General features: G+C 41.9%; 1 non-coding gene across 1 annotated transcript; it reads left to right on the plus strand.

Moving 5' to 3' along the window:
* Positions 1 to 20,510: 20,510 nt before the first annotated feature.
* On the plus strand, positions 20,511 to 20,615 carry LOC123458321. The gene has a single exon (XR_006635601.1). It is a non-coding gene; the product is annotated as a U6 spliceosomal RNA (small nuclear RNA).
* Positions 20,616 to 23,546: the final 2,931 nt, after the last annotated feature.

The following is a 23,546-nucleotide window of genomic DNA, read 5'->3' on the forward strand; positions in this document are numbered from 1 at the left end:
TTGCAGTGGCTAGAGGCCCTGGTGTGCCCATTCTCTCTCTTTCTCTCTCTCTCTCTCTCTCTCTCTCTCTCTCATAAATAAATAAATAAATACAAGTAAAATTAAATTAAACTCTAGCCAGGTGTGGTGGCACAAGCCCTTAATCCCAGCACTTGAGAGGCTGAGGTTGCAGGATCACTGTAAATTCAAGGCCAGCTGAGACTACGTTGTGAATTCCAGATCAGCCTGGGCTAGAACGAAACTTGACCCCAAAAATCTACAAAAAATAAAATAAAACTAAATTAAATTCAGGTTCACACTAATTTGTAAAAAGAGTTAAATCTTTTTAGAAAAACTATTTGACAAGAATGCTAGCTCTATGCTATGCATATACTAGTCTCTCTTTTTGCAAAATAAGTTTTAAGGGGCTAGGAAGATTGCTCAATGGTTAAAGGCACTTGTTTGCAAAGTCTGCCAGTCCAGATTCAATTCCCATGTCACCTACATAAGCCAGATGCAAAAGAGTGGTGCAAATGTCTGGTGCTATTTGCAGTGGCAAGAGGCCCTGGCACACCCATACTCACCCTCCCACCCCACATATGCAAATACACATGAAATGCTGCTACAGTAACAAGATGCTCATAACTCCAGAAACAGCTGCAATTTTGCTTTTGCAAAGGGCAATGGCTATGGCCTTCAGTTACATACAAATTTTAATAACCTAGTAATTGAATTTACAGAGACAAGGCAGAAAACTATTACAATCAACAATCAATCAGATTCATAAAGTTATAACTTTTATTATAATACATAAGATTATGACACAAAACTTTTTACTTGTTATAAGTTTTTGTTGTTGGTCCTATATCATTTTTATAGACTTGTAAATAGTATTATTAAAAATGTCGGGCTGGAGAGATGGCTTAGCGGTTAAGCGCTTGCCTGTGAAGCCTAAGGACCCCGGTTTGAGGCTCGGTTCCCCAGGTCCCACGTTAGCCAGATGCACAAGGGGGCACACGCGTCTGGAGTTCGTTTGCAGAGGCTGGAAGCCCTGGCGCGCCCATTCTCTCTCTCTCCCTCTGTCTGTCTTTCTCTCTGTGCCTGTTGCTCTCAAATAAATAAATAAATAAATAATTTTTTTTAAATGTCATGCATTCATGACCTCATAGTGAGTATTGTCACTGCAGAATATTGGGTCCATCCATATGTTCTCATCAATGACAGAGGAAAGCCAAAAAAAGGAAAAAGAAAAAAAAAAAGACATGACACCAGAAGAAGTAGTTGGAAAGGAAGAAGGACTTATGTGGAAGTGGGGCATTGGAATTATGGTCAAAATACATTATTTCTTGCATGAAAATTATCAATAAAAAGATGAATCTGGGTGTGGCAATGCACACCCTTTAATCCCAGCAATTGGGAGGTAGAGGTCAGAGGATTGCCATGAGTTTGAGGCCACCATGAGACTAATTCTGGCTAGAGTGAAAACTTACCTCAAAAAACAAATAAAGTAAAATAAATATAATAAAATAAAAAGGATGAAAAAACTCAGAATTAATACATCTTATCACTGATAAAACATTTTTAGACAAAGGGTTTATGTGTTAACATCAGTAACTACACTTCATGTTGCTTTGGCACATGACACTCCATATTTCCATCACTCACTGAGCCATCAAAATACGTCTTCACAATTCCCAGAGGGCAACTGTTCTCTTTGCTGGAAACTTGTAGATGGGCCAGAGATTTCCATCTTTCCAAAGGTTTTTGATGACTTCACCAAATACAGCAGTCCAGTGTGTTCTAAAACACAGATGAAAGGCATTCTAGCAGCTCCATTCTCAGTACCACCTCTGCAGGGTTTCCGGGGAATCCTTGACTTTGGGTTTCTCCTGTTGGACCAAGGCTTTCATTTTCTGAAGCAGAAGGAACTCTATGTCAAATTTTTACCCAGTCATTCATGAGGCCAACATCTTTAAATAAGCTTAGGACATGGAGTAGAGAAAGCATCAGACTACTTTGAATGTGGGCCAGTGTTTCCAAATGCAAAATATGCCACAGCTCAGGCTCCCCTGGCTGTATAGATAAACAAGATGACCTTTCATGTCAGAAAAGAGCAGAGAAAATTCCATTTCCTTGTGAAATGTTGAATTTGGAACCAAGCTTTTCTGCATTTCTTCAGAAGACAATCCACAAAATGTCCCACTAAATGACAAATGGCAGAATGCCAGCGGCCAATCCAGATGTTCAAACAAGTGATCTTGCTTGTTTGCCAAACAAAATATTACAAGGACATGCTCAGAAACTGTTCCCCGCAGGAGTGGAAATCCCCATCTTTCCCTGTCATATTGCACCCCAGGCTCTAGGGATATGACACTTCATTAAGTGATTAGGTAGCATGAAGCAGGCTTGTCCCCACTTACCTCCCAGGCATCTGGTTCCCAGAGGAGAAGATCTATTTCCCCAATGGAGGAAAGTACATAATTGCCCATACTCTATAAAACTTTCAATCTACTTTCTCATCTTTCATTATTCCCAAACTTTCTTAAGAAAAGCAGAGCATCAGGCTGGAGAGTTGGCTTAGCGGTTAGGCGCTTGCCTGTGAAGCCTAAGGACCCCGGTTCGAGGCTCGGTTCCCCAGGTCCCACGTTAGCCAGATGCACAGGGGGGCACACGTGTCTGGAGTTCGTTTGCAGAGGCTGGAAGCCCTGGCGCGCCCATTCTCTCTCTCCCTCTATCTGTCTTTCTCTCTGTGTCTGTCGCTCTCAAATAAATAAATAAAATAAAATAAAATAAAAAGAAAAGCAGAGCATTGCTTCTCAGGCCCTACCAGCCTGGGGTAGATCCAGGCTGGCTGTAAGCCACGTTCCCACCCTCCTCCAGAACAAATCTGGCACTTCCACCAGTCCTAGCCGTTGTGGGCAGAGGGTGCACTGGTGATTATTCTCTTGACATGGTTGCTTTTAAAAACAACTCTTCAGGGTGAATTTAAAACAGAACTTGAGCTGCAGAATTTTGGTTTACGTGCAACCTTCTAAGAACAGGTCAAGGGTAAGCAAAGAACTCCACCCACTCAAGGACCATTTTGCTTTTAATCTCTCCCAAGATACTTAGTTCAATGATAAATACTGGGGGAGGATAATAAACATGTTTTTAAAAATCTATGTCAGGTTCTACATAATTTGCTTTTTAAATAACCCTGATATAAAAACTCCCCAACAGAGGTATTTCTGCCAAACCATCCAATCATAAAGGAGAGAGAAGTAGACAGGGAGAGACATAGAGAAGGATAGAGAGATGACCTTGACTTTGATCTGGAGATATGAGGATAAATAGATTACAGTGGCTTCAATAACTGTGGGGTGTGTGTGTGTGTGTGTGTGTGTGTGTGTGTGTGTGTGTGTACATCAGATGTTGGTCCTCTCTAAAAGAAAAAAAAATTACTTTCATTTAGTTATTTATTTGAGATGGGGGGCCAGATGGAGAGAGAATGGGCATACCAGGGCCTGAGGACACTGCAAAAGAACTCCATGCATACATGCCACTGGTGCTTCTGGCTTACATGGGTGCTAGGGAATAGAACCTGGGTCCTTAGGCGTCACAGGCAGGCACCTTAACCAATAAGCAATCTCTCCAGCCCTCTGGGTGTCTCTTTTGACACCACAGTGAAGTTATATCCTTGATACCCATCCATTCCACATAGGCATCATCAACACCAGCATCCACCACAAGCCCGCTGGACCAAAGATGCAGTGATAAGAGCTGATGCTCCTGCCAGCACTAATGTAGTGCATGCTAGCAATGGTTCTGCCAGTGTGGCAGATACAGTGTCTATCTATAAGGTTGCCAGTGGACTCTAGACTGGTAAGAGGTACAGCCATGATCATGAAAGCAGACACTAGAATATTATCTGTAGCTATTCATAGGGTGAAGGTGGGGGCACACTTCTTAAAGAGGTCACCAGCTAGTTAAAGATATTATAGACATCACACACTACAATGGGAAGAAGAACAAATGAGTGGCAGAGACCAGGGCCAGGTAGACTGTAGGCAAAGAGCTCAGAAGATGGTTGAGGACCAAGAGGCTGGTAATTGCATCCTCGGGTGAATGACTGCAACTGGGAATGAAGATGCTACCTATGAAATTATGCTGAGGGTGACATCAGAGATGGCAACGTTTTGTAGACACCACACAAACGGCTCTGCTTGGAAGGGTGACCTTCAGTTCCTCTGTGTTAGAACTGCCTAAGCTTCTCAAGGTCCAGAGGCATGGCAAAAAGACCTCATCACTGAAGCAGACCTAAAGTTAACCCAACATGGCTCAGGGAAATTTGCAGAAGAGGGGGTGGAAAGAATATCAGAGCTACTCATTGGGTCATGATACACAGAGACATTGCCTCCTACCCATAACTGATGGCTAACCCCACAATGTGTTACCCATATTCCCCAATGAAGGGGATCCCTGCAGATGGGGGGAGGACAGGGAGGAGGCTAACAATGTTACCAACTTGACTAGATACACTGAGTACAAAACTAATATAAAAAAAAAAACTTTAAAAAATTGTGACAAACTACTCACTTTATAAAGAGATGGGAAAGAAGTACTGCATAGAAAATCTCCTTCACGGGCTGGAGAGATGGCTTAGCGGTTAAGCGCTTGCCTGTGAAGCCTAAGGACCCCGGTTCGAGGCTCGGTTCCCCAGGTCCCACGTTAGCCAGATGCACAAGGGGGCGCACGCGTCTGGAGTTCGATTGCAGAAGCTGGAGGCCCTGGCGTGCCCATTCTGTCTCTTTCCCTCTATCTGTCTTTCTCTCTATCTCTTTTTTAAATAAATAAATAAATTTTTAAAAAAATGAAAAAAGGGCTTTTTTAAAAAAAAGAAAATCTCCTTCACCAATCCCCTCCCTGCTGACTCACCTCTAGTCAAATATAACGGTGATCCTCCCATGCCCTCTGCTCTTGTGCAGGGGCCACAGGGCCAATGGCACCAGTGCTAGGGGCACTGGCAACACCTGTTTGATGACATCCCAAGAAGAACCATGAATGGCTGGAAACAGAACCTCCCGAATTAGCTCTTTTCGGGGCTACCTCCTTGTTCTAGCAAGAAAATTGCTTCATCCCCCAATAATATACTCATCCCTAGTGTCCACAGAGACACACCCATGCTACCCTGTTCAAATCCAAATCTGGAGGTATTCGAGTTACTTATGCAAAACAGAGTAATGTTTGCATTAATCTAAGTGCATCTTGTGAATACTTTAAATCAAATCTAGATTATATTACCTACTACAATGTAAATGCTATGCAAATAATTGTCATACTGAATTATTCAGGGAAAATGGGAAAAGTCTATACATATTCAGCGTGGGTGCAATATTTCTATACACAGCTCGTTCAATGCACAGGCATGGGATTCCTGGGTGAGAGCCACTGTGCTGAGCTGTTCTCTGCTGTTCTGTATTCACCCCCTTTTTGATTTAGTAATTACAAAAAATATTTTAAACAAATAGCTTAAAGGGCATATGAAGTCAGGTTATATAAATTCTGGCCATCCAAACAATCCATTCACAAGAGTTATCTCAAGTGAAAGTCACGTTGCCCTCCACCATCACTGCATGCACACTTCAGTGTATTAAACGTGCTGACAACCAGCCATTGCATGAGAATGCATACAGCCTTCTCACGGGGGCTGGAGAGATGATTCAATAGTTAAGTGTGCTTCCTGTGCAAGAATGAGGGGCTGATGGGGCCTGAGAACTTCCAAGTTCGAATCTCCAGAACCCATGTAAACAGCTGGGTGTGACCAGGCACACCTGAAATCCCAGTCCCAAGGGGAGCAGAAACCAGAGCATCTTTGGAGCTCCCAAAAAATCAAACTCCAGAATCACTGAGACTGTCACAAGAGAGAAACCAGGAGGGTAAGTGATGAAGGGGGACACATGATTTTTTCCAGCCACCACAGGTGAGCCCACATCTGCACATACACAAGTGCACACACCACACACATGAAGGACACCATACATACAATACACACGTGCATACAAAAATTAGCATGACTTATGTTGTGCACAGCTGGTTTGTTCATGTGCTTACTATAACCAAGGTAGTTTTAGGAAATGGACCATCTCCTCTGCTCCTGTCACCACACAAGCCTGAAGAAGCTGAACTTTGAAAGGCAGGAAGCTGCTTTCCTTTAGAAATGTTGGCTTGCTCTTTCCATTGGCAAGACTTAGAGAACAGCCACTTTATAGTCTTGGCTTCCATAATGTCAGGCCTCTCGTCTCATCTTTGCATAGTAGATACCGACTGGGAAGTTACATGGAGGACTGTCACCTGCTCTTTTGCTTTATTGCTTTATTTTATTTTATTTTTTGTTTATTTTTATTTATTTATTTATTTGAAAGTGACAGACAGAGAGAGAAAGAGGCAGATTGAGAGAGAGAATGGGCATGCCAGGGCCTCCCGCCACTGCAAACAAACTCCAGACGCGTGCGTCCCTTTGTGCATCTGGCTAACGTGGGTCCTGAGGAATTGAGCCTTGAACCGGGGTTCTTAGGCTTCACAGGCAAGTGCTTAACCTCTAAGCCATCTCTCAAGTCTGCTTTATTTTGTTTTTTAACAAATGATTTTACAGTGGTGCCCACACTGGTCTTAGAGTCTTGGGCTCAAGTGAGTTTCCTGCTTCAGCCTACTGAGTAGCTAGGACTATAGTCAGAGGACATCACACCCAACCAGTATTACATTCAGAAAACAAAATCACTTGCAGTGAAATTTCACCTGCTTCACTGCTGGCTGTCATTCTTTGTATGGAGTGCTGTGTTATCACTACCTTCTTGAAACACAAAAAGGTTTGGCTTCTCTACATGTATAAAACCATGGGGGTTGTTTATGCAATGTATGTGTACATGTATGTATGCATGTTCATGTATGTATATGTATGGAGGCCAGAGGTCAACATTGGGTGTCTTCCATCAATCTCCACCTTGTTTATTTGTTTGTTTTGTTTTTTTAATTTTTATTTATTTATTTGAGAGCGACAGACACAGAGAGAAAGACAGATAGAGGGAGAGAGAGAGAATGGGCGCGCCAGGGCTTCCAGCCTCTGCAAACGAACTCCAGACGCGTGCGCCCCCTTGTGCATCTGGCTAAAGTGGGACCTGGGGAACCGAGCCTCGAACCAGGGTCCTTAGGCTTCACAGGCAAGCGCTTAACCGCTAAGCCATCTCTCCAGCCCTCCACCTTGTTTATTGAGACATAAGCTCTCACTGAACCCAGAGCTCACTTACTCAGCTATTCTAGCTAGCCTGTTTAGTCTGGAGATCTACCCATCTCTTCTTCCTAAGCACTGAGATTATGAGCACTAACTGTCATGCCAGGCACTTACATGGGTACTTGGGAACCAAACTCAGGCCTACACTCTTCCATGGCACTTTACTGACTGAGACAGGACTCCAACATCACCATAGGCTTTTTAAAAAAAAAAAAAATTTATATATAGCCAGGCATGGTGGCGCATGCCTTTAATCTCAGCACTCGGGAGGCAGAGGTAGGAGGATTGCCCTGAGTTTGAGGCCACCCTGAGACTACATAGTGAATTCCAGGTCAGCCTGAACTAGAGTGAGACCCTACCTTGAAAAAATAAAAGTAAGTAAATAAAATAAAATATTTTATATATTAATTTATTTGCAAGCAGAGAGAGAATGAGTGCACCAGGGCCTCTGGCCACTGCAAACTCCAGATGCATGTAACATTTGTGCATCTGGCATTACATGGGTACAGGGGAATCAAACCCAGCTCGTTAGACATTTCAGGTAAGCACCTTAACCACTTAGCAATCCCTCTGCAGCCCACTATAGGCTATTTTTGAAGTGTGGAGAATGTGTGTATATATGTGTGTACACAAGTATATGTATGCAGGTACATCACCTGGGTGCATGCGTGTGTAGATAACAGAGTTCAGTGTTGGCTGGCTTCTCAACCTTATTTTTTTTTAATTTATCCATTGCCATTTTATTTTATGTTTTTAAATTTATTTATTTTTTATTAATTAGTTTGGTACTCAGTGAATACAGTCAAGTTGGTACCATTGTTAGGCTCGTCCATGTCCTACCCCCTCCCCCTGGCTCCTCCTTGTTGAGGTATATGGGTCATGCATTGTGGAGTGAACCCACAGTTATGGGTAGGAGAAATGTCTCTGTGTATCATGACCCTACGTGTGGCTCTGACATTCTTTCCACCCCCTCTTCCGCAAAATTTCCCTGAGCCATGTTGGGTTCATTTTTGGTCTGCTTCAGTGATGAGGTGTTGGGGCCTCTGTGTCTCTGGATATCTGATTTGGAAGGAGTTGATTTTTCTCTGTGTTGATCTCCTTCATCCTTGTACTGGTCTCCAGTTCATCAGGAAAACAGCACCCTTGCTTATTCCACCTTATTTTTTAATTTATTTTTATTAGTAATAGACAAACTTAGTATGTAAACAACACATGTTGGTACCATCCTTTCCCTCATCCCAGCCACTTTTCCGAAGGGGCCCTCCTCACTGGGGATGCAGGTCCTCCCCATGGGGATTGTGGGTCATGCATTGTGGGAGCAGCAGTCAGTTATGGGGCAGAAGCAATGCCTCTGGGTATGACGTCCCAACTTGTGGCTCTAACAATCTTTCTGCCCCCTGTTCTGCAAAGTTCCCTGAGCCATGTTGGGTGTGTTTTAAGTCTACTTCACTGATGGGGTCTTAGGAGCCTCTGGATCTCTGCTTTGGTAGGTGTTGAGTGTCCTCAGTGTCTGTCTCCTTCACCCTTATGCTGATTATCAGGTTCACCAAGAAAGCATCACTCTTGCTCCTTTCCCCAGTTCCTCTGTGGTTTCAGCTGGGACTGGGCTGAAGTGTAATGGGTCGTTTGTCTCCATAGGTCCTGCTCCCATCTGAAAAAGGGAAGAGATTCTCCAACAGAGAGTGAAGTCAGCACAGGGTAAACGAATAAGAATTGAGTGGGTGTAGTTCCTCTTATAGCCCAAGATTAGTGAGAGGTTGATACTGGAGAGAAAAATCATCTACTGGATAGGATTCTGACTTGTTTGACCTTACTTTTGAGACATGGTCTCTCACTGAGCCTGAAACTCATGGTTTCAGCTAGGCTGACTTGTCAGCAAGTGGGATCCTCCTGTCTCCACCACCCCAGCATTGGGATTGCAGTGCACACCACCACACCTGGCATGTTCCATGTGTGCTGGGGATCTACACTTGGGTTCCCATGCTTGCATGGCAACCACTTTACCCACTGAACCATCTCCTCAGCCCCAAACTATAGGGTTTACGATGAGATGAACCTAAGAGCTCTTCCTGCTCTAACTGCTCATTCAAGACAAGGACATCTGTTGGGTCCCTTAAAATGATAAGCTCCCTGTGTGCCTTTAAGTAGAATTCAATTATAAAAATTAAATTCATATAGATATATTCACATTTCCAGGAATATGGCCACTATATATAATGAGATGAACTTGTAACATTATTTGGCTTATCTTTTAAGAGCTGTAATACAAAAAGGTAAAATACAAAGTGAAAGTTCTGTGGCCATCTTATCATTAACAAAATTAAAGTGGCTATTACCATCAAGCCTGCTTCTACCCCAGGGCCTTTGCACTTGTTCTTTCTTCTGCCTAGAGCAATTATTAATTTTGATCTGATATGGGAGCACGTGACTCCTTGCTTCATCCAGATCTCAGGGCATATACAGCCCCTCAAGAAAGCTTACCTAGTCATTACAGCACATATAGTTCCCTCTACCCTGCATCCACCCTCCCTGCTGCAACTGAGCTTCATCTGGCCATCAGGAAGCTGTATTTGTTTACTATTACTTGCCTAAGTGAAGAGTGACATCCATGAAGACTTGGATTTTTGCTCCATCTTCCTAAGCTCGCCAGTCATGTTTCTAGCACACAGAATTCTATATGGTACATACAGGTCAATAAGCATTGAGTGAATAAACAAGCAAATGAGTTCTTAGCCATGCCTCAAGCAGATTGTGGCAAACTTTCAGACCCTTATGCTGCCACACACCTGTGGCCATTTCTAGTTGTGCTGTCCCTATCCCATGAAAGAACTCTTTCCTCTGGCATAGTTTACCCTACTGGCCCTGGCTCTGCAGCAGGTCAGACCTCTACTTTGAAGCTCTCAGAATACCTATTGTTTAGTTTCTAAAATTAAATGATCAACCATCTTCTCTCATGATTTCCTTGATTATTCAATAAAGTACCTGCACTGTGGCAGACAATACATACAAGCAAGCAGGAAACGACTAGCCAGCATAATCAGAACTGGGATAGGAGTGAGTGCTCAGGAAGAGAGTGTAACAGGACAAGAAGCTCAGTTTTACAGGATGAGCGAGGTCAGCAAGATGGGTATGGAGGAACATGCATACTCAGAGGAGGAAATGAACACAGCTCATAAGAGAACAGAAAGGACAGGCAGATCAGGAAAGAACTGGCTAGGTAAAGGAGAAACAGCAGTAATGTAAAATAATGATTGAGACCAAGGGAGACCCAGTGAACACACACTGTCTACCCATCACCACTAACACCTGCTCCTCCTCCTGCAGTAGGAATTGGGACCATGTGTGGAGGAGTTCAGACACATGGAGAAAGTCTGGCACCATGTGACAGCCCACACACATTCTCATAAGAAAGATTGAGCTGAAAATGCTCTTCTAGGTTATAGGTAGCCAATGTTCCCTTTTGAAAGAGAAAAAGCCCAGAAGCAGACACTTTGAACCAATTAGTATAGGAATCACACAAGCAGAATATGGTAAAACCAGAACTGGAATCCAGAGCTTCATAGTAAGCTCAGTGACTCTTCCTCACTGCTTATGGGGTTTCTACCCTAATACCCCCAGTGTTGGAGACCAACCTAGGGCCTCACATGTGTTAGGAATGTGTGTGAGATCCCCCACTGAGCCACACCTCATCCCCTGCTTATGGGCTTGGAACAAGAAGCCAAGCAGCTCCTCATTCTACCATCTGTCTCCCTTACCTTAAGTCATTTTAATCTATTATTATTATGATTATTATTTTCAGAGATAGTGAGAAAGCACAAGAGAGAGAGCACACCAGGGTCTCCATCCATTGCAATCAAAGTCCAGACACATGGGCTCATGTGCAAACTTGCATGTTTGCAGCATTTTGTGCATTTGACCTTCATGGCACCTGGAGAGTTGAACATGAGTCCTTAGGGTCCATAGGCAAGCATCTTAACTGCTAAGCCATCTCTCCAGCCCTCTCCATCATCTTAGGGACTAATCCCAAACAAACATGCTCTCTGACCTCATGAAGATGCATTGCCTATCTTAAAAGGGTTATTTAACATCTTCCCACTCTGCCAGTGCCAGTGCCAGTGCCAGTCAGTTACCAGACATGGTAGGGTTTTAAGCAGAGTCCTAAAGGATGGGACAAAGGATGAGTATGTTTGGTTGAATCTAGAACCTGTATATCAAAATCAGAAAAACACAGAGACAAAAACTTCAATTCTGACCAGATAGACTATAGATTCATCATTGACCATCAACCCATTTAGAAGCATCTAGAAGGGCCATAAGACAGTAATGAAGCCAAATAGATGTGAAGATGGCTATGGGCTTACCTGATGAAATTACAAGATCCTCAAGAGGATTAAGTTAATTCCCAAACAACAAAACTACCTGCCAAAACAAAGCTCAACACTGATTAAAGAAATGCAAACAAAGAGATGGACATGAAAAATTGATCAGGAGGACAAAAACTTTGCTAAGTTCAAAAAAATCAAGGGAACAGATACAAGAGAACTGTGGGACACCATAAAACCACCAAACATCCATATCATGGGTATGCCAGAAGGAGAGGAAATCCAGACCAGAGGCATAGAGAACATACTCAACAAAATTATTGAAGAAAATTTTCTGAATCTTGCAAAAGAGAGGCCCATCCAGATACAAGAAGCTCACAGAACATGAAACAGACAGGACCAAAGAAGAACTCTCCAGGACATCTCATAACTAAAACTATTAACAACGAAAACAAAGAGAAAGTATTAAAAGCAGCAAGAGAGAAGCAACTAGCAACATACAAAGACAATCCTATCAGAATTACATCAGATATCTTAAGGGAAGCCCTGAAAGCCAGAAGGGCCTGGAGTAGAACACTTCAAAGTCTGAAAAACTATGGTTTCCAACCCAAGCTACTTTACCCAGCAAAAGTATCTCTCATAATAGATGTTGAAAGAAAACATTCCCATGAAAAAGTCAACTCTGTGATTATATGAACACAGGCCAAACCCAAAGAGAATGCTTGAGGGAATACTCCACATAGAACAGTGAAACAACCAATCTCAAGAACCAACAAGAAGATCACAATAACCAATTAAACCAGGTTCAAAACAGTACATAACACAAGAAAGCAACAAAACCCATAAAACACCTCGTCATAGCAGGGATTAATTCAAATCTCACAGCAATAGCCTTCAACATTAATGGTCTTAACTCACCCATTGAAAGACATGGGTTAACAGGGTTGACCAATAAACTGGACCCTTCTATCTGCTGTCTTCATGAACCCAACCTCACCACGAAAGTAAAATTGGAAAGCAAGATTCTAAGCAAATAGAAATAAGAATACAAGTGGGTGTTGCTATATTAATATCTGATAAAATAGACTTCAAACCAAATGTAATCAAAAAGGACAATGAATGCCACTTCTTACTCATTTACTCATCAAAGGAATAATCCAACATGAGCATATCACAATCATAGACATGTATGCACCAAACATAGGGGCACCACCGTTTATAAAACACAATCGACTCAACAACAAAACAGAAATACCAACACCATCATAGTCAGAGACTTCAATACTCCACTATCATCAATAGACAGATCATCCAAGCAGAAAATCAACAGAGAAATAATAGAGCTCAACAACATCATAGATCAATTACACCTAATGGATATCTACAGAACTTTCCACTCCAGCTCTACAGAGTACACCTTTTTCTCATCATCCCACAGAATCTTCTCCAAGATTTCACCATATGTTGGGTCATACAGCATGTGTTCATAAAGTCAGGAAAATTAAAGTAACTTCCTGCATCATGTCAGATCACAATGCTTTAACACTAGAAATTAACAACAAGAGACACATCAAAAACTCCACCAGCTCATAGAGACTAAACAACACACTTTTAACCAATGAATGGGTCATGAGGTTAACCTGCATCCCCAACAAGGAAGAACTCTTCAGAAAAAGGGCAGGGAGGAGGTGCCAACAAGTGTTGTTTATAAGAAAATATGTCTATATATATATTTTTTAAGATGGAAATAAAGAAATACAAACAACAAGACTGGAGAGATTGCTTAGTGGTTAAGGTACTTCCCTGCAAAGCCAAAGCTTCCCAGTTCAAATCCTCAGGAGCCATGTAAGCCTGATGCACAAGGTAGCATATATGTCTGGAGTTTGTTTGCAGCTGCTGGAGGTCCTGGCATGCCCATTCTCTTTCTCTCTATCTGCCTCTTCCTCTCTCTCTCGCTCTCAAATAAATAAAAATATTAAAAGAAAATAGTAATACAAACAACAATATTATTGACTGAATTGTTCCCGGAATCCACACGCTGAGTCCCTAAATCCCAGCGTGGCTGTGTTTGGAGACAGGGGAATGTATCCACAGTAAGAGGAGAAGACCATGAGGACACAGCAAGAAGCAGCTTCCAAAACCCAAAGAGATGCTGCAGACAAACTAACCTGCATCACCTGCATTTCAGACCTCCAGATCACGAGAAAATACTTTTGTGTTGTTTAAACCACCCAATCTATGGTGTGTTCTTATGGCAATCCTAGCTAACTAATATAATCAGCACCAATTAAAACCCAATATTCAACACATAATCTGGCACATAATCAGAAATTCTGTATATGCAAAAAAAAAAAAAGCAGAAAAGTAGCCTACAACTAGAGAAAAAATCAGTCAAATTAAACATACCCAGAAATGATGGAAATAGTACACAAGTACACTTAAAATCTATTATAAATGTGCTTAAGAATAAAGAATAGCATAAACATAGCCAAGTACAGATATAAAAGATGAGAAAAAAGGACCAAATGGAATTTTTAAAGGTAAAAATGTATTAAAATGAGTATTTTACTAAATGTATTTGCATTAATTAGCTATCCAGAAAATTAAAGATCTAGAACATGGGCTAGGGAGATGGCTTAGTGGTTAAGGCACTTGCCTGCAAAGCCAAAGGACCCAGGTTCAATTCCCCAGGACCCACGTAAGCCAGATGCATGAGGGGGCGCACATATCTGGAGTTCCTTTTCAGTGGTTGGAGGTCCTGGTGTACCCATTCTCTCCCCCTCTCCCTCTCTCTCTCTCTCCCTGCCTATTTCTCTCTCTCTCTCTCTCTCTCTCTCTCTCTCTCTCTCTGAAATAAATAAATAAATAAATAAAATAGTTTTTTTAAAAATAAAAGTCCTAGAACATGCTTTAAAAAAAAAAGATAACAATAGAAACTGCCTAAACTGAAATAGGGACAGAGAAGGAAAACATGTTTTTTTTTTAATAAATTGCTAGAAATCCAGAGATCTGTGATTCAAAATCAAATAGTATGTTGCACGTGCAACTAGAATCTCAGAAGCAGGGAGCAGATATGAAGCAGATAACATATTTGAGGAATAATCACTGAACTCTAGCTAAAATTTTATTTTATTTTATTTTTATTTTTTTGTTCATTTTTTATTTATTTATTTGAGAGTGACAGACACAGAGAGAAAGACAGATAGAGGGAGAGGGAGAGAATGGGTGCGCCAAGGCTTCCAGCCACTGCAAACGAACTCCAGATGCGTGCGCCCCCTTGTGCATCTGGCTAACGTGGGACCTGGGGAACCGAGCCTCGAACTGGGGTCCTTAGGCTTCACAGGCAAGCGCTTAACCGCTAAGCCATCTCTCCAGCCCAAATTTTATTTTTTAAAAAAAGTAATCCTACAGATCTCAAAAGGTTAATAATTTTCAAGCAATATGAACACAAAGAAAATTCTTCCATAATATACAATAAAATTGTTGAAAAACAATGATAAGACTAATTTAAGAGCAGAGGGACTCGTCGGGGACGTGACCTATATATATATATGAGGAGACTGCAAAGTCCTGGTCAAGAGCAATATAACCAGAATGACAGCTTACAGGTGATATTAGTAAATAAATAAATGCCTGTAAGGCTACAGTTACAGTTGAATTTCATTCAAAAATGACTGCAAGGGGCTGGGGGCATCTATCAGTAGTAGAACATATGTTTATGAGTATGAATCCCTGCCTGGATTCCCTCCCCACCACCAAGAGAGGGTGGGAAGGGGGGAAGGAAGGAAGGGAGGGAGGGAGGAGAGACAGTAAATGAGGCAAAATAATGACTTTGCAGACAAATATCACCTGTGTGACTTGTCAACAGAAGCGCAAGTTAGAGAAAATTCTCCAAACAGAGAACAATGCATGAATATATGAAAAATGAAATTGAGAAACTAATTTCTAGCTGAGAAAAATGCTAACCCCTCATGAGGAGCTGCTGAAATGGCAGACCCACCCATTTTACAGAAAGCCATCTTCATTCCTCAAAGCAAATAAACATGATATATATAAATACAAAAGAATACAATTCATATAACTATTTTCAAAATTCCTCACTTAGAAATATAGTCTAAAGATATTTTACTTTTTCAACTACCAGGCCCGGTGGTACATGCCTTTAATCCAGACATTTGGGAGGCTGAGATAGGAGGATCATTGTGAGTTCGAGGCCACCCTGAGAGTACACAGTGAATTCCAGATCAAAGTGAGCTAGAGTGGGACCCTTCCTCGAAGAAAAAAATTCCTTTTTTTCAAACCGAAGTAGGGCCTGGGGAGATGACGTGGTGGGTAAGGACGCTTTCTTTGAAGGCATAATGACCTGAGTTCAATCTCCAGCACTCATGCCAAGAGGTGGCAACGGGTGTCACATCTCTAAGCCCGGCATGAGGGAGGCAGAGACAAGAGGATCACTAGTCAGCCAGTCTAACCAATAACCATCATGAGCTCCATGTTCAGTGAGAGATCCTTTTTCAAGGAAATAAGACAAAAAAGTAGCAGAGGAGGACACCCGAATCCACCCCTAGCCTCTGCATGTGTACACACAGGGTGTGCACATCTACACAAACACACATACACTTCATGCATGCACAGACATACCACACATACTTTACACAAAAAACTAAAGTAGCACAATGTGTTTGACGTTCATAACGTTGCAGTAGTATGGTATGTGACCACAGTAGGAAACAAGAGGGATTGGAAACATAATTAGGGAATTTTTCATATTATACATGAGAGCTTATGATTCTAAAAGTATATGCCACTAAAAATATAAAATAAAACAAAGATCTTTACATAATAATACAAGAATGGAAATAAGGGTTGGAGAGATGGCTTAGCAGTTAAGTGCTTGCCTGTGAAGCCCAAGGACCCTGGTTCAAGGCTCGATTCCCCAGGACCCATGTTAGCCAGATGCACAAGGGGGCGCATGCATCTGGAGTTCGTTTGCAGTGGCTGGAAGCCCTGGTGTGCCCATTCTCTCCCTCTCTCTCTCTCTCTCTCTCTCTCTCTCTCTCTCTCTCTCTCTCTCCCCCCCCCCTTTCTCTCTCTGTCGCTCTCAAATAAATAAACAAAACAAAAAATTTTTAGAAAACAGAATGGAAATAAGATAACTTGCTAAAAATGCCACAATAATGGAAGAGAGAAAAAGGAATAGGTGGTTCTCCTGGAAAATATTTAGATAACAAATTTAAATATGTAATATTGGTAATTATGTTACCTGTAAGTAGTGTAAACATTTCAATTAAATCTCAGAGACTGTCAAGCCAGTGAAAGAGCAAGGTCAAATATAATCTTCCAATAAATGTAGCTGGGAAGATAGCACATCTGCCTTAGAGTCAAGCATTTTATGAAGAAGGTGTGAATGTTAATACTGTGTACCTCACAGAGAAGCTTCAAAATACACAAGCAAATGTAACACATCAAAAGGGGGAGGGAAGGAAACTGGAACTGTACTTATAAACATCAACATTCCTCTCTTGTTAATTAAAATTACAAAAATAAACTTGTCAGATATAGATTTAAACAATGATGCAGAAGGGAATCCAGAAATATTAACATGCAAAGATGTGTGTGATCAGGGTCTGAGTCCGTGCAGTCCCCAGGGAAAGGATGACCTTCTCTATAAAATGCTGATTCAACTGGATTTCTCTATAGGAAAGAGAATAGTCTATTCTTATCACATACTATCCCAAATGTGTTCTAGAAAATCTACAGCTCTAAAGACAGAACACACAGGAATATTTTGTCACATTAGTGTAAGCAAACATTTCTTAAGTAACCACAAAATATTCTAGTCTTAAAGGAAATATCCTGATAGAGTACATTCGTTAAAATGAAGAAATTTTGTTCATGAAGAGTTCAAGGTCTTTTTGCTAAGTAAAGGACTCATCCAAAATATATAACAACTTCTTGAGTCAATAAGTAAAAGACAGACAACACAAGAAAAGAATACACAAAAGACCTGAGCAAGTGTTTAACAGAAGATTCCTCAGTGGGTTAAGAAGTAGAGGGAGGAGCTGGAGAGATGGCTTAGTGGTTAAGCACTGGCCTGTGAAGCCTAAGGACCCCTGTTTGAGGCTCGATTCCCCAGGACCCACGTTAGCCAGATGTACAAGGGGGCACATGCATCTGGAGTTCATTTGCAGTGGCTGGAAGCCCTGGTGTGCCCATTCTCTCTCTCTCTCTCTCTCTCTCTTAAATAAATAAATAAAAATAAACAAAAAAATTTAAAAAGAAGTAGAGGGAGTGTGCATGGCTTCGCCATCAGAAAAATGCAAAATTAAAACACCACAACCAAGTTGCTAGAATGGAGACAAGGAAGAAGGCAAACATATCAGGGGTTGGTGCGGATGTGAGATGGAGCAAGGGAAGTTCTCAATACTGCCCCTGGTGGCATGTGAATTAGGACACCCGCACTAGAAAACCTTTCAGCTGTTGGTACTAGCATCGCAATGTGCATTCTCTGTATCCCAGTGATTTTACTTCTAGTCATGTAGCCCGTGGATATATGAACATATGTTCACATATATCCATGCACACAGATGTTTATAGTAGCACACTCGTAACACCTCAAAATCCAAATAATAATGCTCCAATCCACAGTGGGATGAATATTCATAAACATGTTGACAATGGTGAGAATGTTCAAGTAATATGCAAATAATTGCAGTAGCCGAGTCAAATATCCTAAACATAATGCTGAGCCATTGAACCCAGACACACACATAGAAATGCATCCATCCACATAGCTTTAAAGCAAGTAAAACTGAACTTCATGTGACATTGTAAGGGAGGGTAATGAGTACCGGGGTAGTGATATGAGGACAGTTTCTGGGGGGTATAGATCACATTCTAGATCCAGGTGTAGAAGAGACAGGTGTGCTCAGTCATCAAGCAATACATTTAGGATTTGTGAATTTTTTCTACATGTATATTGAGTATAATATATCCCTGGGTTTAAAAAAATACTATACATTGCTCTAAGACTAAAAAGTATTTCTGAAACACTGGGGGCGGGGAGGGGGATGTTGGGAGCGTAGGAGAAATGTGAGCGGCCTCCAAGTTTTACTGCTTCTGGGACAGCCCAGAGGCTGTGTATGTGACCAGCCTGCAGAAACAAATCTATAGGAAATAGACTTCCAGCAGCAGTGATGAACTGCTCATCAGCTACATCACCTTGCAGACAAGTATTCCTTGCTCAGCATTTATTTCCATCTTTCCCATCAAACTAACATCAATGTCTTCCCTCCTGCTCATTCTCTTAATATCCTTCTCTATTCCTTTCTCTCTCTCTCTCTCTCTCTCTCTCTCTCTCTCTCTCTCTCTCTCTCTCTCTCTCTCCCTCCCTCCCTCCCTCCCTCCCTCTCTGTCTTCCTTCTTGCCTCCATCTCTCTCATCTTCTCTAGCATTTTAGCATGAGAATATGGTCTTCCTCCACCATAAGCTGTGTTCCTAACCACCTCCTTACATCAGGATGCCAGGGTCTAACTAGGAACACAAAAGGGAAATGAAGTCCCAGTGCCCAACTTCAAGAACCACAGGAAATGGAAACAGATCATCATGTGTCCACTGGCACACTCCTTGGGACCACAGAGGGCAGGGCACTGAGCAAACACAAAGTTCTTTCTGTCAGTAAGAACCATGGAGCTCTGTCCTTCTCCCTGATATCAATCAAAGTATCTCAGTGAGTTCATCTCTAGATAAATAATCCCTCTGATGACATGTATGTCTTGCTTCTGGACCATAAAGTCAAAACTGAAGAATGATGTGGTACAGGAAGCTTGGGGGCTAATTAGAATCGTCTGGAATTGGTCCTTAGATCACCAGCTAAGGTCTGATTTAATGCCAAGAGGGGGAACAAGCAGCATGTGACTGTTTTGTAGAGAACTCGAGTTGACCTTCTGTGCCTCCCTTGGACCATCTGTCTTTAAGCGTGCCCTGCACTGACTTGTGGCATTTCATGAGTCACAGTGGCCCAGAAACTGATCTACTTCCTGAGGTACCCTTCCAGGGGAGAACATTTTGAATCTACACTTGCCACCTGTGGACATAGATGTCTAGTCTTCCCAGAAAAGTGGTGGAGTATCTAGCACCAAGAGGGTCCCTGAAATGACTGTTGGTTGGTCAAACAATGGGACCCTGTAAAAGAAGTGTCCTTAAAAAGACTAGTTTTAGTGGAGCGTTCAGCACTAAGTGAGAAATCTCTATCATACCCTCACGGACCATTGCAGAATAGGTGGAAAAAAGAATGTAAGAGTCAAGGGAGGGGAGGGGTGCTCTGCAATACTATCTTCCAAACAAAAAGTGGTCATGGTGTTCATGACCTCATATTGGCTGGCATCACCTACACAAGACCTGCATAATAGGAAGGGGGAAATGATGAAATCAAAATAGAAGAGAGACTAGTTGGAAAGATGTGATTCAGTGGAGAGGGAGCAGGGGGAGAACAGAAGGGTGGTAGGAGAGTACTATGATCATGCTGTATTGTCTATATGTCTGGAGGCTGTCAATAGAGTTAAAAGAAAAGAATAAAGACTTAGTCTTGCCTTTGGTAAAACATGTCCAGCTCAGGATCACCCACAGCACCCTCCAGGCCCTGCTCCCCAGCACCCATGCCCCGTCCACAGTACTATTATTACAGGGATTACATGGTGGTATAATGGTTCATGTGGCTGGCTCTCTCTCTCTCTCTCTCTCTCTCTCTCTCTCTATTACACTTTGACCTTTACGAGGGTGGAGGCCATGCTCATATATTATGTTCCCCAGCTCCCTACATGATGCTTAGTATCTTTATGACATTTTTTCTGATAACACATATAATACCATGCAATATAAAATTCAACTCTGACAGACACCCAAATTGTAGGCTATGGTACCTTCACCAGAGCCTTACTGTCATGCTCGCTTCAGCAGCACATATACTAAAATTGGGATGATACAGAGATTAGCATGGCCCCTGCACAAGGATGACACACAGAGCCTCACTGTCACAGGACAACTATCAACTGGGTGAATATCCTGCAAACAATTTTCATGTTAAGAATATAGAAATGATTAATGTCAAAATTCTCCCTAAAGACATGCCATCTGACAATTGTATTATATCTTTAAGCAGTATGTTACAGGAACGTGAGTTCTTGATGAAGCAGCTGGATCTGTCCTGTACTTTTTTTCTCTCCTAGGTAGGGTCTCCCTCCAGCACAGACTGACCTGGAATTCACTATGTAGTCTCAGGGTGGCCACTTACTCAAGGCAATCCTCCTACCTCTGCCTCCCAAGTGCTGGGATTAAAGGTGTGCACCACCACGCCCAGCTTGTCCTGTACTTTTTAACAGCTATGAGGTGTTCCTTTGTGAGGACATGCAGAGTTCATTGCTCCCCTGTAAATGGGCTTGCAGGTTATACACATTCTCTTTGCTATACAAATAATGTCACTGTGAACTTATTGTGCATAGACTTTTCATATGTTTTTGTGCCCAAAGGGATGTTTATCTAGGATAATTCTAGAAGCTGAAATGCTAAGCCTTCTTTCCTTCCTCACAAAAACTGATATAGTACCTAAAACCAAGATAACTTCAGAGATGACTGTTAACTGGCCAAATGTTAACACCCTGTAAAAGAAGTGACCCTAAAACAGTCTATTCATGGCTTTGGTGAGGTGTATCTCAAAGAGCCGCCCCATGTGTTGTACTCATGGTGACTCATGCAGACTAATCCTCCCCACTAGGCTAAAGGTAAGGAGTATGTCTTATTTGTGTTTGCTCAATTTCCTAAATATTTTCTGAGCTTAACCTATGTTAGAAGCTGAATATGCAAATAAACAGTGACTGTTGGTAAAGGTTGATAAATAGCTCCTGATGAGCTACTGCACAGCTTTTATTGGCTAATTTCCCCTTATACTTTGTCTGTTGGGAAGTTCAATTCTCAGTCAATGTTGTATAAGAACTCTCTTTGGGACTGGAGGGATGGCTTAGTGGTTAAGGTGCTTGCCTGTGAAGACATGAAGCCTAAGGTCCTAGGTTCGATTCTCCAGGTCCCACGTAAGCCAGATGCACATGGTGGTACATGCATCTGGAGTTCCTCTGCAGTGGCTAGAGGCCCTGGTGCACCCATTCTCCCTCTCTCTCTCTTTCTCTCTCTCCTAAATAAATAAATAAAAATAAATCAGAAAAAAAATTAAGAAAAGAAGTCTCTGTGACCTAGGACTTCTGCTATGTGCATTTGCTCTTCTTATTACTCCATTACAGGGCTGAGGATATAGTTCAGGGATTGAGCACTTAACTAGCATGTAGTTTGGGTTCAATCTCCAATAATGACATACATACTACCAAACACATGCACCCATATATGACATCACAACCTACCTCAAATTTATGTCAAGGTTTTAAACAAAGGTCAATTTCTTTATAAAAACTTTATGTATGTTGCTTTCTTTTACCTTTTTATCACTTATAATGAAAGTTCGAAAAGGGGGCTGGAGAGATAGTTCAGTGGTGAAGGCACTTGACTGTAAAGCCTAACAACCTGTGTTCGATTCCCCAGTACCCATGTAAAGCCAGATACACAATGTGGTGCATGTGTATTGAGTTTATTTGCAGCGGCTAGAGACCCTGGCACACCCATTCTCTCTGTCTATCTCTTCTTTCTATCCCTCTTTGATTGCAAATAAATAAATAAAAATATTTTTTACAAAAAGAAATAGGAAAGCCAGGTGTGGTGGCCCATGCCTTTAATTCCAGCACTCAGGAGGCAAAGGCAGTTGGGTCACTGTGAGTTCAAGAGGCTACATAGTCAATTCCAGGTCAGCCTGGCTACAGCAAGACCCTTCCTAAAAAGAAGAAGAAGAAGAAGAGGAGGAGGAGGAGAAGAAGGAGGAGGAGGAGGAGGTGGAGGGGGAGGGGGAGTAGGAGGAGGAGGAGGAAGAGGTGGAGGGGGAGGGGAGGAGGAGGAGGAGGAGGAGGAGGGAGAAGAAGAAGAAGAAGAAGAGGAAGAAGGAGAAAGAGATTGTCATTGTCACTTCAAATCTGTGGCAAAAATCAACTGGGGACCAGGGAAATCAAGTGACCCACTCAACAGTGCAGCCAGGAATACAAAGAGTTGCAAATCTAACTAGGACTCATTTTATGACTTAAAATAACAAATGAAATACACTTTTGCACCGACTCATATAATATTTTACATATATATATATATATATATATATATATATACACATTATATAACTCTCTTCTCATGTAGAACCCCACATTCTCACATACTGCTACCAAGAATGTCTCCTCAAAGAAGAAACAGAGAAAACACAGAGCCTATCACACTGTAGGCACATGTAGCAAAATCAAAATTACTGCCATTTGTCCTCCCAACATGAACCAACTGGTGAATTCTGACCCCCACATTGGTTACTGGCACCTCCCCCACACAAGATCTGTACTTTTCTGGGCCCATAAATGTTTTGACATGGAGGATGGAGGAAGACAAAAGGATAAGGATGGGGGAAGAGGGGACAAAAGAGTATAACATGATGTAAATACAACCACATAACAGTATGTTCACATATTAAAGTTCTCAATAAAAAACAATTTCACTAGGCATGGTGGAACACATCTTTAACCCCAGCACTCAGAAGGCAGAGGTAGGAGGATCACTGTGAGTTCAAGGCCGCCTGAGACTACATGCGAATTCCAGGTCAGCCTGGGCCAGAGTGAGACCCTACCTCAAAAAAAAAAAAAATTCTAGTTTACCAACAACATGACACACACTTGTCACTGTCTTCTGACACGATGCACTTACTTTGCACCATGACACAATTAATCCTCTATCTTAGGACTTCTGTCTAATTCTTCCAGGAATGTCAGGTCATGAGACAGAAGAGTTAGGGAGGAAGGGAGGCTGGAGGATAAGGTGGGGCAAGGAGAAGAAAGAAAAGAACCAGG

The sequence above is a fragment of the Jaculus jaculus genome, chromosome 1 (genome assembly GCF_020740685.1).
Source record: "Jaculus jaculus isolate mJacJac1 chromosome 1, mJacJac1.mat.Y.cur, whole genome shotgun sequence".
Lineage (NCBI taxonomy): Eukaryota > Metazoa > Chordata > Mammalia > Rodentia > Dipodidae > Jaculus > Jaculus jaculus.